This window comes from Diorhabda carinulata, chromosome 7 (assembly GCF_026250575.1).
Source record: "Diorhabda carinulata isolate Delta chromosome 7, icDioCari1.1, whole genome shotgun sequence".
NCBI classification, from domain to species: Eukaryota; Metazoa; Arthropoda; class Insecta; order Coleoptera; family Chrysomelidae; genus Diorhabda; species Diorhabda carinulata.
In genome coordinates, this window is record NC_079466.1 from 10300443 (window position 1) to 10316487 (window position 16045).

Genomic DNA, 16045 nt, shown 5'->3' on the forward strand with positions numbered 1-16045 from the left:
TTGAGTGAAAATTTTCTAAGTCTTTCTTCCTAATTTGAAGTCGAAATTCAACATTTCTGATATATTTGAGTGAGTTTGCATCTAACTTTGTCAGATATCGTCGATTTACATCCATTGAAGCCCATTGAGGTCGATTGTCACTTTGTGTTAAGTGAAAATTTTCTAAGTCTATCTTCCTAATTTGGAGTCGAATTTCAACATTTCTGATATATTTGAGTGAGTTTGCATCTAACTTTGTCAGATATCGTCGATTTACATCCATTGAAGCCCATTGAGGTCGATTGTCACTTTGTGTTGAGTGAAAATTTTCTAAGTCTTTCTTCCTAATTTGAAGTCGAAATTCAACATTTCTGATATATTTGAGTGAGTTTGCATCTAACTTTGTCAGATATCGTCGATTAACATCCATTGAAGCCCATTGAGGTCGTTTGTCACTTTGTGTTGAGTGAAAATTTTCTAAGTCTTTCTTCCTAATTTGAAGTCGAAATTCAACATTTCTGATATATTTGAGTGAGTTTGCATCTAACTTTGTCAGATATCGTCGATTTACATCCATTGAAGCCCATTGAGGTCGATTGTCACTTTGTGTTTAGTGAAAATTTTCTAAGTCTATCTTCCTAATTTGGAGTCGAATTTCAACATTTCTGATATATTTGAGTGAGTTTGCATCTAACTTTGTCAGATATCGTCGATTTACATCCATTGAAGCCCATTGAGGTCGATTGTCACTTTGTGTTGAGTGAAAATTTTCTAAGTCTATCTTCCTAATTTGAAGTCGAATTTCAACATTTCTGATATATTTGAGTGAGTTTGCATCTAACTTTGTCAGATATCGTCGATTAACATCCATTGAAGCCCATTGAGGTCGTTTGTCACTTTGTGTTGAGTGAAAATTTTCTAAGTCTTTCTTCCTAATTTGAAGTCGAAATTCAACATTTCTGATATATTTGAGTGAGTTTGCATCTAACTTTGTCAGATATCGTCGATTTACATCCATTGAAGCCCATTGAGGTCGATTGTCACTTTGTGTTTAGTGAAAATTTTCTAAGTCTATCTTCCTAATTTGGAGTCGAATTTCAACATTTCTGATATATTTGAGTGAGTTTGCATCTAACTTTGTCAGATATCGTCGATTTACATCCATTGAAGCCCATTGAGGTCGATTGTCACTTTGTGTTGAGTGAAAATTTTCTAAGTCTATCTTCCTAATTTGAAGTCGAATTTCAACATTTCTGATATATATGAGTGAGTTTGCATCTAACTTTGTCAGATATTGTCGATTAACATCCATTGAAGCCCATTGAGGTCGTTTGTCACTTTGTGTTGAGTGAAAATTTTCTAAGTCTATCTTCCTAATTTGAAGTCGAATTTCAACATTTCTGATATATTTGAGTGAGTTTGCATCTAACTTTGTCAGATATCGTCGATTTACATCCATTGAAGCCCATTGAGGTCGATTGTCACTTTGTGTTGAGTGAAAATTTTCTAAGTCTATCTTCCTAATTTGAAGTCGAATTTCAACATTTCTGATATATTTGAGTGAGTTTGCATCTAACTTTGTCAGATATCGTTGATTTACATCCATTGAAGCCCATTGAGGTCGATTGTCACTTTGTGTTGAGTGAAAATTTTCTAAGTCTATCTTCCTAATTTGAAGTCGAATTTCAACATTTCTGATATATTTGAGTGAGTTTGCATCTAACTTTGTCAGATATCGTCGATTAACATCCATTGAAGCCCATTGAGGTCGTTTGTCACTTTGTGTTGAGTGAAAATTTTCTAAGTCTTTCTTCCTAATTTGAAGTCGAAATTCAACATTTCTGATATATTTGAGTGAGTTTGCATCTAACTTTGTCAGATATCGTCGATTTACATCCATTGAAGCCCATTGAGGTCGATTGTCACTTTGTGTTAAGTGAAAATTTTCTAAGTCTATCTTCCTAATTTGGAGTCGAATTTCAACATTTCTGATATATTTGAGTGAGTTTGCATCTAACTTTGTCAGATATCGTCGATTTACATCCATTGAAGCCCATTGAGGTCGATTGTCACTTTGTGTTGAGTGAAAATTTTCTAAGTCTATCTTCCTAATTTGAAGTCGAATTTCAACATTTCTGATATATTTGAGTGAGTTTGCATCTAACTTTGTCAGATATCGTCGATTTACATCCATTGAAGCCCATTGAGGTCGATTGTCACTTTGTGTTGAGTGAAAATTTTCTAAGTCTATCTTCCTAATTTGAAGTCGAATTTCAACATTTCTGATATATATGAGTGAGTTTGCATCTAACTTTGTCAGATATCGTCGATTAACATCCATTGAAGCCCATTGAGGTCGATTGTCACTTTGTGTTGAGTGAAAATTTTCTAAGTCTATCTTCCTAATTTGAAGTCGAATTTCAACATTTCTGATATATTTGAGTGAGTTTGCATCTAACTTTGTCAGATATCGTCGATTAACATCCATTGAAGCCCATTGAGGTCGTTTGTCACTTTGTGTTGAGTGAAAATTTTCTAAGTCTTTCTTCCTAATTTCAAGTCGAAATTCAACATTTCTGATATATTTAAGTGAGTTTGCATCTAACTTTGTCAGATATCGTCGATTTACATCCATTGAAGCCCATTGAGGTCGATTGTCACTTTGTGTTCAGTGAAAATTTTCTAAGTCTATCTTCCTAATTTGAAGTCGAATTTCAACATTTCTGATATATTTGAGTGAGTTTGCATCTAACTTTGTCAGATATCGTCGATTAACATCCATTGAAGCCCATTGAGGTCGATTGTCACTTTGTGTTGAGTGAAAATTTTCTAAGTCTATCTTCCTAATTTGAAGTCGAATTTTAACATTTCTGATATATATGAGTGAGTTTGCATCTAACTTTGTTAGATATCGTCGATTAACATCCATTGAAGCCCATTGAGGTCGATTATCACTTTGTGTTGAGTGAAAATTTTCTAAGTCTATCTTCCTAATTTGAAGTCGAATTTCAACATTTCTGATATATTTGAGTGAGTTTGCATCTAACTTTGTCAGATATCGTCGATTTACATCCATTGAAGCCCATTGAGGTCGATTGTCACTTTGTGTTGAGTGAAAATTTTCTAAGTCTATCTTCCTAATTTGAAGTCGAATTTCAACATTTCTGATATATTTGAGTGAGTTTGCATCTAACTTTGTCAGATATCGTCGATTTACATCCATTGAAGCCCATTGAGGTCGATTGTCACTTTGTGTTGAGTGAAAATTTTCTAAGTCTATCTTCCTAATTTGAAGTCGAATTTCAACATTTCTGATATATTTGAGTGAGTTTGCATCTAACTTTGTCAGATATCGTCGATTTACATCCATTGAAGCCCATTGAGGTCGATTGTCACTTTGTGTTGAGTGAAAATTTTCTAAGTCTATCTTCCTAATTTGAAGTCGAATTTCAACATTTCTGATATATTTGAGTGAGTTTGCATCTAACTTTGTCAGATATCGTCGATTTACATCCATTGAAGCCCATTGAGGTCGATTGTCACTTTGTGTTGAGTGAAAATTTTCTAAGTCTATCTTCCTAATTTGAAGTCGAATTTCAACATTTCTGATATATTTGAGTGAGTTTGCATCTAACTTTGTCAGATATCGTCGATTAACATCCATTGAAGCCCATTGAGGTCGTTTGTCACTTTGTGTTGAGTGAAAATTTTCTAAGTCTTTCTTCCTAATTTGAAGTCGAAATTCAACATTTCTGATATATTTGAGTGAGTTTGCATCTAACTTTGTCAGATATCGTCGATTTACATCCATTGAAGCCCATTGAGGTCGATTGTCACTTTGTGTTAAGTGAAAATTTTCTAAGTCTATCTTCCTAATTTGGAGTCGAATTTCAACATTTCTGATATATTTGAGTGAGTTTGCATCTAACTTTGTCAGATATCGTCGATTTACATCCATTGAAGCCCATTGAGGTCGATTGTCACTTTGTGTTGAGTGAAAATTTTCTAAGTCTATCTTCCTAATTTGAAGTCGAATTTCAACATTTCTGATATATTTGAGTGAGTTTGCATCTAACTTTGTCAGATATCGTCGATTTACATCCATTGAAGCCCATTGAGGTCGATTGTCACTTTGTGTTAAGTGAAAATTTTCTAAGTCTATCTTCCTAATTTGGAGTCGAATTTCAACATTTCTGATATATTTGAGTGAGTTTGCATCTAACTTTGTCAGATATCGTCGATTTACATCCATTGAAGCCCATTGAGGTCGATTGTCACTTTGTGTTGAGTGAAAATTTTCTAAGTCTTTCTTCCTAATTTGAAGTCGAAATTCAACATTTCTGATATATTTGAGTGAGTTTGCATCTAACTTTGTCAGATATCGTCGATTAACATCCATTGAAGCCCATTGAGGTCGTTTGTCACTTTGTGTTGAGTGAAAATTTTCTAAGTCTTTCTTCCTAATTTGAAGTCGAAATTCAACATTTCTGATATATTTGAGTGAGTTTGCATCTAACTTTGTCAGATATCGTCGATTTACATCCATTGAAGCCCATTGAGGTCGATTGTCACTTTGTGTTTAGTGAAAATTTTCTAAGTCTATCTTCCTAATTTGGAGTCGAATTTCAACATTTCTGATATATTTGAGTGAGTTTGCATCTAACTTTGTCAGATATCGTCGATTTACATCCATTGAAGCCCATTGAGGTCGATTGTCACTTTGTGTTGAGTGAAAATTTTCTAAGTCTATCTTCCTAATTTGAAGTCGAATTTCAACATTTCTGATATATTTGAGTGAGTTTGCATCTAACTTTGTCAGATATCGTCGATTAACATCCATTGAAGCCCATTGAGGTCGTTTGTCACTTTGTGTTGAGTGAAAATTTTCTAAGTCTTTCTTCCTAATTTGAAGTCGAAATTCAACATTTCTGATATATTTGAGTGAGTTTGCATCTAACTTTGTCAGATATCGTCGATTTACATCCATTGAAGCCCATTGAGGTCGATTGTCACTTTGTGTTTAGTGAAAATTTTCTAAGTCTATCTTCCTAATTTGGAGTCGAATTTCAACATTTCTGATATATTTGAGTGAGTTTGCATCTAACTTTGTCAGATATCGTCGATTTACATCCATTGAAGCCCATTGAGGTCGATTGTCACTTTGTGTTGAGTGAAAATTTTCTAAGTCTATCTTCCTAATTTGAAGTCGAATTTCAACATTTCTGATATATATGAGTGAGTTTGCATCTAACTTTGTCAGATATTGTCGATTAACATCCATTGAAGCCCATTGAGGTCGTTTGTCACTTTGTGTTGAGTGAAAATTTTCTAAGTCTATCTTCCTAATTTGAAGTCGAATTTCAACATTTCTGATATATTTGAGTGAGTTTGCATCTAACTTTGTCAGATATCGTCGATTTACATCCATTGAAGCCCATTGAGGTCGATTGTCACTTTGTGTTGAGTGAAAATTTTCTAAGTCTATCTTCCTAATTTGAAGTCGAATTTCAACATTTCTGATATATTTGAGTGAGTTTGCATCTAACTTTGTCAGATATCGTCGATTTACATCCATTGAAGCCCATTGAGGTCGATTGTCACTTTGTGTTGAGTGAAAATTTTCTAAGTCTTTCTTCCTAATTTGAAGTCGAAATTCAACATTTCTGATATATTTGAGTGAGTTTGCATCTAACTTTGTCAGATATCGTCGATTTACATCCATTGAAGCCCATTGAGGTCGATTGTCACTTTGTGTTGAGTGAAAATTTTCTAAGTCTATCTTCCTAATTTGAAGTCGAATTTCAACATTTCTGATATATTTGAGTGAGTTTGCATCTAACTTTGTCAGATATCGTCGATTAACATCCATTGAAGCCCATTGAGGTCGTTTGTCACTTTGTGTTGAGTGAAAATTTTCTAAGTCTATCTTCCTAATTTGAAGTCGAATTTCAACATTTCTGATATATTTGAGTGAGTTTGCATCTAACTTTGTCAGATATCGTCGATTAACATCCATTGAAGCCCATTGAGGTCGTTTGTCACTTTGTGTTGAGTGAAAATTTTCTAAGTCTTTCTTCCTAATTTGAAGTCGAAATTCAACATTTCTGATATATTTGAGTGAGTTTGCATCTAACTTTGTCAGATATCGTCGATTTACATCCATTGAAGCCCATTGAGGTCGATTGTCACTTTGTGTTGAGTGAAAATTTTCTAAGTCTATCTTCCTAATTTGAAGTCGAATTTCAACATTTCTGATATATTTGAGTGAGTTTGCATCTAACTTTGTCAGATATCGTCGATTTACATCCATTGAAGCCCATTGAGGTCGATTGTCACTTTGTGTTGAGTGAAAATTTTCTAAGTCTATCTTCCTAATTTGAAGTCGAATTTCAACATTTCTGATATATTTGAGTGAGTTTGCATCTAACTTTGTCAGATATCGTCGATTTACATCCATTGAAGCCCATTGAGGTCGATTGTCACTTTGTGTTGAGTGAAAATTTTCTAAGTCTATCTTCCTAATTTGAAGTCGAATTTCAACATTTCTGATATATTTGAGTGAGTTTGCATCTAACTTTGTCAGATATCGTCGATTAACATCCATTGAAGCCCATTGAGGTCGTTTGTCACTTTGTGTTGAGTGAAAATTTTCTAAGTCTTTCTTCCTAATTTGAAGTCGAAATTCAACATTTCTGATATATTTGAGTGAGTTTGCATCTAACTTTGTCAGATATCGTCGATTTACATCCATTGAAGCCCATTGAGGTCGATTGTCACTTTGTGTTAAGTGAAAATTTTCTAAGTCTATCTTCCTAATTTGGAGTCGAATTTCAACATTTCTGATATATTTGAGTGAGTTTGCATCCAACTTTGTCAGATATCGTCGATTTACATCCATTGAAGCCCATTGAGGTCGATTGTCACTTTGTGTTGAGTGAAAATTTTCTAAGTCTATCTTCCTAATTTGAAGTCGAATTTCAACATTTCTGATATATTTGAGTGAGTTTGCATCTAACTTTGTCAGATATCGTCGATTTACATCCATTGAAGCCCATTGAGGTCGATTGTCACTTTGTGTTAAGTGAAAATTTTCTAAGTCTATCTTCCTAATTTGGAGTCGAATTTCAACATTTCTGATATATTTGAGTGAGTTTGCATCTAACTTTGTCAGATATCGTCGATTTACATCCATTGAAGCCCATTGAGGTCGATTGTCACTTTGTGTTGAGTGAAAATTTTCTAAGTCTTTCTTCCTAATTTGAAGTCGAAATTCAACATTTCTGATATATTTGAGTGAGTTTGCATCTAACTTTGTCAGATATCGTCGATTAACATCCATTGAAGCCCATTGAGGTCGTTTGTCACTTTGTGTTGAGTGAAAATTTTCTAAGTCTTTCTTCCTAATTTGAAGTCGAAATTCAACATTTCTGATATATTTGAGTGAGTTTGCATCTAACTTTGTCAGATATCGTCGATTTACATCCATTGAAGCCCATTGAGGTCGATTGTCACTTTGTGTTTAGTGAAAATTTTCTAAGTCTATCTTCCTAATTTGGAGTCGAATTTCAACATTTCTGATATATTTGAGTGAGTTTGCATCTAACTTTGTCAGATATCGTCGATTTACATCCATTGAAGCCCATTGAGGTCGATTGTCACTTTGTGTTGAGTGAAAATTTTCTAAGTCTATCTTCCTAATTTGAAGTCGAATTTCAACATTTCTGATATATTTGAGTGAGTTTGCATCTAACTTTGTCAGATATCGTCGATTAACATCCATTGAAGCCCATTGAGGTCGTTTGTCACTTTGTGTTGAGTGAAAATTTTCTAAGTCTTTCTTCCTAATTTGAAGTCGAAATTCAACATTTCTGATATATTTGAGTGAGTTTGCATCTAACTTTGTCAGATATCGTCGATTTACATCCATTGAAGCCCATTGAGGTCGATTGTCACTTTGTGTTTAGTGAAAATTTTCTAAGTCTATCTTCCTAATTTGGAGTCGAATTTCAACATTTCTGATATATTTGAGTGAGTTTGCATCTAACTTTGTCAGATATCGTCGATTTACATCCATTGAAGCCCATTGAGGTCGATTGTCACTTTGTGTTGAGTGAAAATTTTCTAAGTCTATCTTCCTAATTTGAAGTCGAATTTCAACATTTCTGATATATATGAGTGAGTTTGCATCTAACTTTGTCAGATATCGTCGATTTACATCCATTGAAGCCCATTGAGGTCGATTGTCACTTTGTGTTGAGTGAAAATTTTCTAAGTCTTTCTTCCTAATTTGAAGTCGAAATTCAACATTTCTGATATATTTGAGTGAGTTTGCATCTAACTTTGTCAGATATCGTCGATTAACATCCATTGAAGCCCATTGAGGTCGTTTGTCACTTTGTGTTGAGTGAAAATTTTCTAAGTCTTTCTTCCTAATTTGAAGTCGAAATTCAACATTTCTGATATATTTGAGTGAGTTTGCATCTAACTTTGTCAGATATCGTCGATTTACATCCATTGAAGCCCATTGAGGTCGATTGTCACTTTGTGTTTAGTGAAAATTTTCTAAGTCTATCTTCCTAATTTGGAGTCGAATTTCAACATTTCTGATATATTTGAGTGAGTTTGCATCTAACTTTGTCAGATATCGTCGATTTACATCCATTGAAGCCCATTGAGGTCGATTGTCACTTTGTGTTGAGTGAAAATTTTCTAAGTCTATCTTCCTAATTTGAAGTCGAATTTCAACATTTCTGATATATTTGAGTGAGTTTGCATCTAACTTTGTCAGATATCGTCGATTAACATCCATTGAAGCCCATTGAGGTCGTTTGTCACTTTGTGTTGAGTGAAAATTTTCTAAGTCTTTCTTCCTAATTTGAAGTCGAAATTCAACATTTCTGATATATTTGAGTGAGTTTGCATCTAACTTTGTCAGATATCGTCGATTTACATCCATTGAAGCCCATTGAGGTCGATTGTCACTTTGTGTTTAGTGAAAATTTTCTAAGTCTATCTTCCTAATTTGGAGTCGAATTTCAACATTTCTGATATATTTGAGTGAGTTTGCATCTAACTTTGTCAGATATCGTCGATTTACATCCATTGAAGCCCATTGAGGTCGATTGTCACTTTGTGTTGAGTGAAAATTTTCTAAGTCTATCTTCCTAATTTGAAGTCGAATTTCAACATTTCTGATATATTTGAGTGAGTTTGCATCTAACTTTGTCAGATATCGTCGATTTACATCCATTGAAGCCCATTGAGGTCGATTGTCACTTTGTGTTGAGTGAAAATTTTCTAAGTCTTTCTTCCTAATTTGAAGTCGAAATTCAACATTTCTGATATATTTGAGTGAGTTTGCATCTAACTTTGTCAGATATCGTCGATTTACATCCATTGAAGCCCATTGAGGTCGATTGTCACTTTGTGTTGAGTGAAAATTTTCTAAGTCTATCTTCCTAATTTGAAGTCGAATTTCAACATTTCTGATATATTTGAGTGAGTTTGCATCTAACTTTGTCAGATATCGTCGATTAACATCCATTGAAGCCCATTGAGGTCGTTTGTCACTTTGTGTTGAGTGAAAATTTTCTAAGTCTATCTTCCTAATTTGAAGTCGAATTTCAACATTTCTGATATATTTGAGTGAGTTTGCATCTAACTTTGTCAGATATCGTCGATTAACATCCATTGAAGCCCATTGAGGTCGTTTGTCACTTTGTGTTGAGTGAAAATTTTCTAAGTCTTTCTTCCTAATTTGAAGTCGAAATTCAACATTTCTGATATATTTGAGTGAGTTTGCATCTAACTTTGTCAGATATCGTCGATTTACATCCATTGAAGCCCATTGAGGTCGATTGTCACTTTGTGTTGAGTGAAAATTTTCTAAGTCTATCTTCCTAATTTGAAGTCGAATTTCAACATTTCTGATATATTTGAGTGAGTTTGCATCTAACTTTGTCAGATATCGTCGATTTACATCCATTGAAGCCCATTGAGGTCGATTGTCACTTTGTGTTGAGTGAAAATTTTCTAAGTCTATCTTCCTAATTTGAAGTCGAATTTCAACATTTCTGATATATTTGAGTGAGTTTGCATCTAACTTTGTCAGATATCGTCGATTTACATCCATTGAAGCCCATTGAGGTCGATTGTCACTTTGTGTTGAGTGAAAATTTTCTAAGTCTATCTTCCTAATTTGAAGTCGAATTTCAACATTTCTGATATATTTGAGTGAGTTTGCATCTAACTTTGTCAGATATCGTCGATTAACATCCATTGAAGCCCATTGAGGTCGTTTGTCACTTTGTGTTGAGTGAAAATTTTCTAAGTCTTTCTTCCTAATTTGAAGTCGAAATTCAACATTTCTGATATATTTGAGTGAGTTTGCATCTAACTTTGTCAGATATCGTCGATTTACATCCATTGAAGCCCATTGAGGTCGATTGTCACTTTGTGTTAAGTGAAAATTTTCTAAGTCTATCTTCCTAATTTGGAGTCGAATTTCAACATTTCTGATATATTTGAGTGAGTTTGCATCCAACTTTGTCAGATATCGTCGATTTACATCCATTGAAGCCCATTGAGGTCGATTGTCACTTTGTGTTGAGTGAAAATTTTCTAAGTCTATCTTCCTAATTTGAAGTCGAATTTCAACATTTCTGATATATTTGAGTGAGTTTGCATCTAACTTTGTCAGATATCGTCGATTTACATCCATTGAAGCCCATTGAGGTCGATTGTCACTTTGTGTTAAGTGAAAATTTTCTAAGTCTATCTTCCTAATTTGGAGTCGAATTTCAACATTTCTGATATATTTGAGTGAGTTTGCATCTAACTTTGTCAGATATCGTCGATTTACATCCATTGAAGCCCATTGAGGTCGATTGTCACTTTGTGTTGAGTGAAAATTTTCTAAGTCTTTCTTCCTAATTTGAAGTCGAAATTCAACATTTCTGATATATTTGAGTGAGTTTGCATCTAACTTTGTCAGATATCGTCGATTAACATCCATTGAAGCCCATTGAGGTCGTTTGTCACTTTGTGTTGAGTGAAAATTTTCTAAGTCTTTCTTCCTAATTTGAAGTCGAAATTCAACATTTCTGATATATTTGAGTGAGTTTGCATCTAACTTTGTCAGATATCGTCGATTTACATCCATTGAAGCCCATTGAGGTCGATTGTCACTTTGTGTTTAGTGAAAATTTTCTAAGTCTATCTTCCTAATTTGGAGTCGAATTTCAACATTTCTGATATATTTGAGTGAGTTTGCATCTAACTTTGTCAGATATCGTCGATTTACATCCATTGAAGCCCATTGAGGTCGATTGTCACTTTGTGTTGAGTGAAAATTTTCTAAGTCTATCTTCCTAATTTGAAGTCGAATTTCAACATTTCTGATATATTTGAGTGAGTTTGCATCTAACTTTGTCAGATATCGTCGATTAACATCCATTGAAGCCCATTGAGGTCGTTTGTCACTTTGTGTTGAGTGAAAATTTTCTAAGTCTTTCTTCCTAATTTGAAGTCGAAATTCAACATTTCTGATATATTTGAGTGAGTTTGCATCTAACTTTGTCAGATATCGTCGATTTACATCCATTGAAGCCCATTGAGGTCGATTGTCACTTTGTGTTTAGTGAAAATTTTCTAAGTCTATCTTCCTAATTTGGAGTCGAATTTCAACATTTCTGATATATTTGAGTGAGTTTGCATCTAACTTTGTCAGATATCGTCGATTTACATCCATTGAAGCCCATTGAGGTCGATTGTCACTTTGTGTTGAGTGAAAATTTTCTAAGTCTATCTTCCTAATTTGAAGTCGAATTTCAACATTTCTGATATATATGAGTGAGTTTGCATCTAACTTTGTCAGATATTGTCGATTAACATCCATTGAAGCCCATTGAGGTCGTTTGTCACTTTGTGTTGAGTGAAAATTTTCTAAGTCTATCTTCCTAATTTGAAGTCGAATTTCAACATTTCTGATATATTTGAGTGAGTTTGCATCTAACTTTGTCAGATATCGTCGATTTACATCCATTGAAGCCCATTGAGGTCGATTGTCACTTTGTGTTGAGTGAAAATTTTCTAAGTCTATCTTCCTAATTTGAAGTCGAATTTCAACATTTCTGATATATTTGAGTGAGTTTGCATCTAACTTTGTCAGATATCGTCGATTTACATCCATTGAAGCCCATTGAGGTCGATTGTCACTTTGTGTTGAGTGAAAATTTTCTAAGTCTATCTTCCTAATTTGAAGTCGAATTTCAACATTTCTGATATATTTGAGTGAGTTTGCATCTAACTTTGTCAGATATCGTCGATTAACATCCATTGAAGCCCATTGAGGTCGTTTGTCACTTTGTGTTGAGTGAAAATTTTCTAAGTCTTTCTTCCTAATTTGAAGTCGAAATTCAACATTTCTGATATATTTGAGTGAGTTTGCATCTAACTTTGTCAGATATCGTCGATTTACATCCATTGAAGCCCATTGAGGTCGATTGTCACTTTGTGTTAAGTGAAAATTTTCTAAGTCTATCTTCCTAATTTGGAGTCGAATTTCAACATTTCTGATATATTTGAGTGAGTTTGCATCTAACTTTGTCAGATATCGTCGATTTACATCCATTGAAGCCCATTGAGGTCGATTGTCACTTTGTGTTGAGTGAAAATTTTCTAAGTCTTTCTTCCTAATTTGAAGTCGAAATTCAACATTTCTGATATATTTGAGTGAGTTTGCATCTAACTTTGTCAGATATCGTCGATTAACATCCATTGAAGCCCATTGAGGTCGTTTGTCACTTTGTGTTGAGTGAAAATTTTCTAAGTCTTTCTTCCTAATTTGAAGTCGAAATTCAACATTTCTGATATATTTGAGTGAGTTTGCATCTAACTTTGTCAGATATCGTCGATTTACATCCATTGAAGCCCATTGAGGTCGATTGTCACTTTGTGTTTAGTGAAAATTTTCTAAGTCTATCTTCCTAATTTGGAGTCGAATTTCAACATTTCTGATATATTTGAGTGAGTTTGCATCTAACTTTGTCAGATATCGTCGATTTACATCCATTGAAGCCCATTGAGGTCGATTGTCACTTTGTGTTGAGTGAAAATTTTCTAAGTCTATCTTCCTAATTTGAAGTCGAATTTCAACATTTCTGATATATATGAGTGAGTTTGCATCTAACTTTGTCAGATATCGTCGATTAACATCCATTGAAGCCCATTGAGGTCGATTGTCACTTTGTGTTGAGTGAAAATTTTCTAAGTCTATCTTCCTAATTTGAAGTCGAATTTCAACATTTCTGATATATTTGAGTGAGTTTGCATCTAACTTTGTCAGATATCGTCGATTAACATCCATTGAAGCCCATTGAGGTCGTTTGTCACTTTGTGTTGAGTGAAAATTTTCTAAGTCTTTCTTCCTAATTTCAAGTCGAAATTCAACATTTCTGATATATTTAAGTGAGTTTGCATCTAACTTTGTCAGATATCGTCGATTTACATCCATTGAAGCCCATTGAGGTCGATTGTCACTTTGTGTTCAGTGAAAATTTTCTAAGTCTATCTTCCTAATTTGAAGTCGAATTTCAACATTTCTGATATATTTGAGTGAGTTTGCATCTAACTTTGTCAGATATCGTCGATTAACATCCATTGAAGCCCATTGAGGTCGATTGTCACTTTGTGTTGAGTGAAAATTTTCTAAGTCTATCTTCCTAATTTGAAGTCGAATTTTAACATTTCTGATATATATGAGTGAGTTTGCATCTAACTTTGTTAGATATCGTCGATTAACATCCATTGAAGCCCATTGAGGTCGATTATCACTTTGTGTTGAGTGAAAATTTTCTAAGTCTATCTTCCTAATTTGAAGTCGAATTTCAACATTTCTGATATATTTGAGTGAGTTTGCATCTAACTTTGTCAGATATCGTCGATTTACATCCATTGAAGCCCATTGAGGTCGATTGTCACTTTGTGTTGAGTGAAAATTTTCTAAGTCTATCTTCCTAATTTGAAGTCGAATTTCAACATTTCTGATATATTTGAGTGAGTTTGCATCTAACTTTGTCAGATATCGTCGATTTACATCCATTGAAGCCCATTGAGGTCGATTGTCACTTTGTGTTGAGTGAAAATTTTCTAAGTCTATCTTCCTAATTTGAAGTCGAATTTCAACATTTCTGATATATTTGAGTGAGTTTGCATCTAACTTTGTCAGATATCGTCGATTTACATCCATTGAAGCCCATTGAGGTCGATTGTCACTTTGTGTTGAGTGAAAATTTTCTAAGTCTATCTTCCTAATTTGAAGTCGAATTTCAACATTTCTGATATATTTGAGTGAGTTTGCATCTAACTTTGTCAGATATCGTCGATTTACATCCATTGAAGCCCATTGAGGTCGATTGTCACTTTGTGTTGAGTGAAAATTTTCTAAGTCTATCTTCCTAATTTGAAGTCGAATTTCAACATTTCTGATATATTTGAGTGAGTTTGCATCTAACTTTGTCAGATATCGTCGATTAACATCCATTGAAGCCCATTGAGGTCGTTTGTCACTTTGTGTTGAGTGAAAATTTTCTAAGTCTTTCTTCCTAATTTGAAGTCGAAATTCAACATTTCTGATATATTTGAGTGAGTTTGCATCTAACTTTGTCAGATATCGTCGATTTACATCCATTGAAGCCCATTGAGGTCGATTGTCACTTTGTGTTAAGTGAAAATTTTCTAAGTCTATCTTCCTAATTTGGAGTCGAATTTCAACATTTCTGATATATTTGAGTGAGTTTGCATCTAACTTTGTCAGATATCGTCGATTTACATCCATTGAAGCCCATTGAGGTCGATTGTCACTTTGTGTTGAGTGAAAATTTTCTAAGTCTATCTTCCTAATTTGAAGTCGAATTTCAACATTTCTGATATATTTGAGTGAGTTTGCATCTAACTTTGTCAGATATCGTCGATTAACATCCATTGAAGCCCATTGAGGTCGTTTGTCACTTTGTGTTGAGTGAAAATTTTCTAAGTCTTTCTTCCTAATTTGAAGTCGAAATTCAACATTTCTGATATATTTGAGTGAGTTTGCATCTAACTTTGTCAGATATCGTCGATTTACATCCATTGAAGCCCATTGAGGTCGATTGTCACTTTGTGTTGAGTGAAAATTTTCTAAGTCTATCTTCCTAATTTGAAGTCGAATTTCAACATTTCTGATATATTTGAGTGAGTTTGCATCTAACTTTGTCAGATATCGTCGATTTACATCCATTGAAGCCCATTGAGGTCGATTGTCACTTTGTGTTGAGTGAAAATTTTCTAAGTCTATCTTCCTAATTTGAAGTCGAATTTCAACATTTCTGATATATTTGAGTGAGTTTGCATCTAACTTTGTCAGATATCGTCGATTAACATCCATTGAAGCCCATTGAGGTCGTTTGTCACTTTGTGTTGAGTGAAAATTTTCTAAGTCTTTCTTCCTAATTTCAAGTCGAAATTCAACATTTCTGATATATTTAAGTGAGTTTGCATCTAACTTTGTCAGATATCGTCGATTTACATCCATTGAAGCCCATTGAGGTCGATTGTCACTTTGTGTTGAGTGAAAATTTTCTAAGTCTATCTTCCTAATTTGAAGTCGAATTTCAACATTTCTGATATATTTGAGTGAGTTTGCATCTAACTTTGTCAGATATCGTCGATTTACATCCATTGAAGCCCATTGAGGTCGATTGTCACTTTGTGTTGAGTGAAAATTTTCTAAGTCTATCTTCCTAATTTGAAGTCGAATTTCAACATTTCTGATATATTTGAGTGAGTTTGCATCTAACTTTGTCAGATATCGTCGATTAACATCCATTGAAGCCCATTGAGGTCGTTTGTCACTTTGTGTTGAGTGAAAATTTTCTAAGTCTTTCTTCCTAATTTCAAGTCGAAATTCAACATTTCTGATATATTTAAGTGAGTTTGCATCTAACTTTGTCAGATATCGTCGATTTACATCCATTGAAGCCCATTGAGGTCGATTGTCACTTTGTGTTGAGTGAAAATTTTCTAAGTC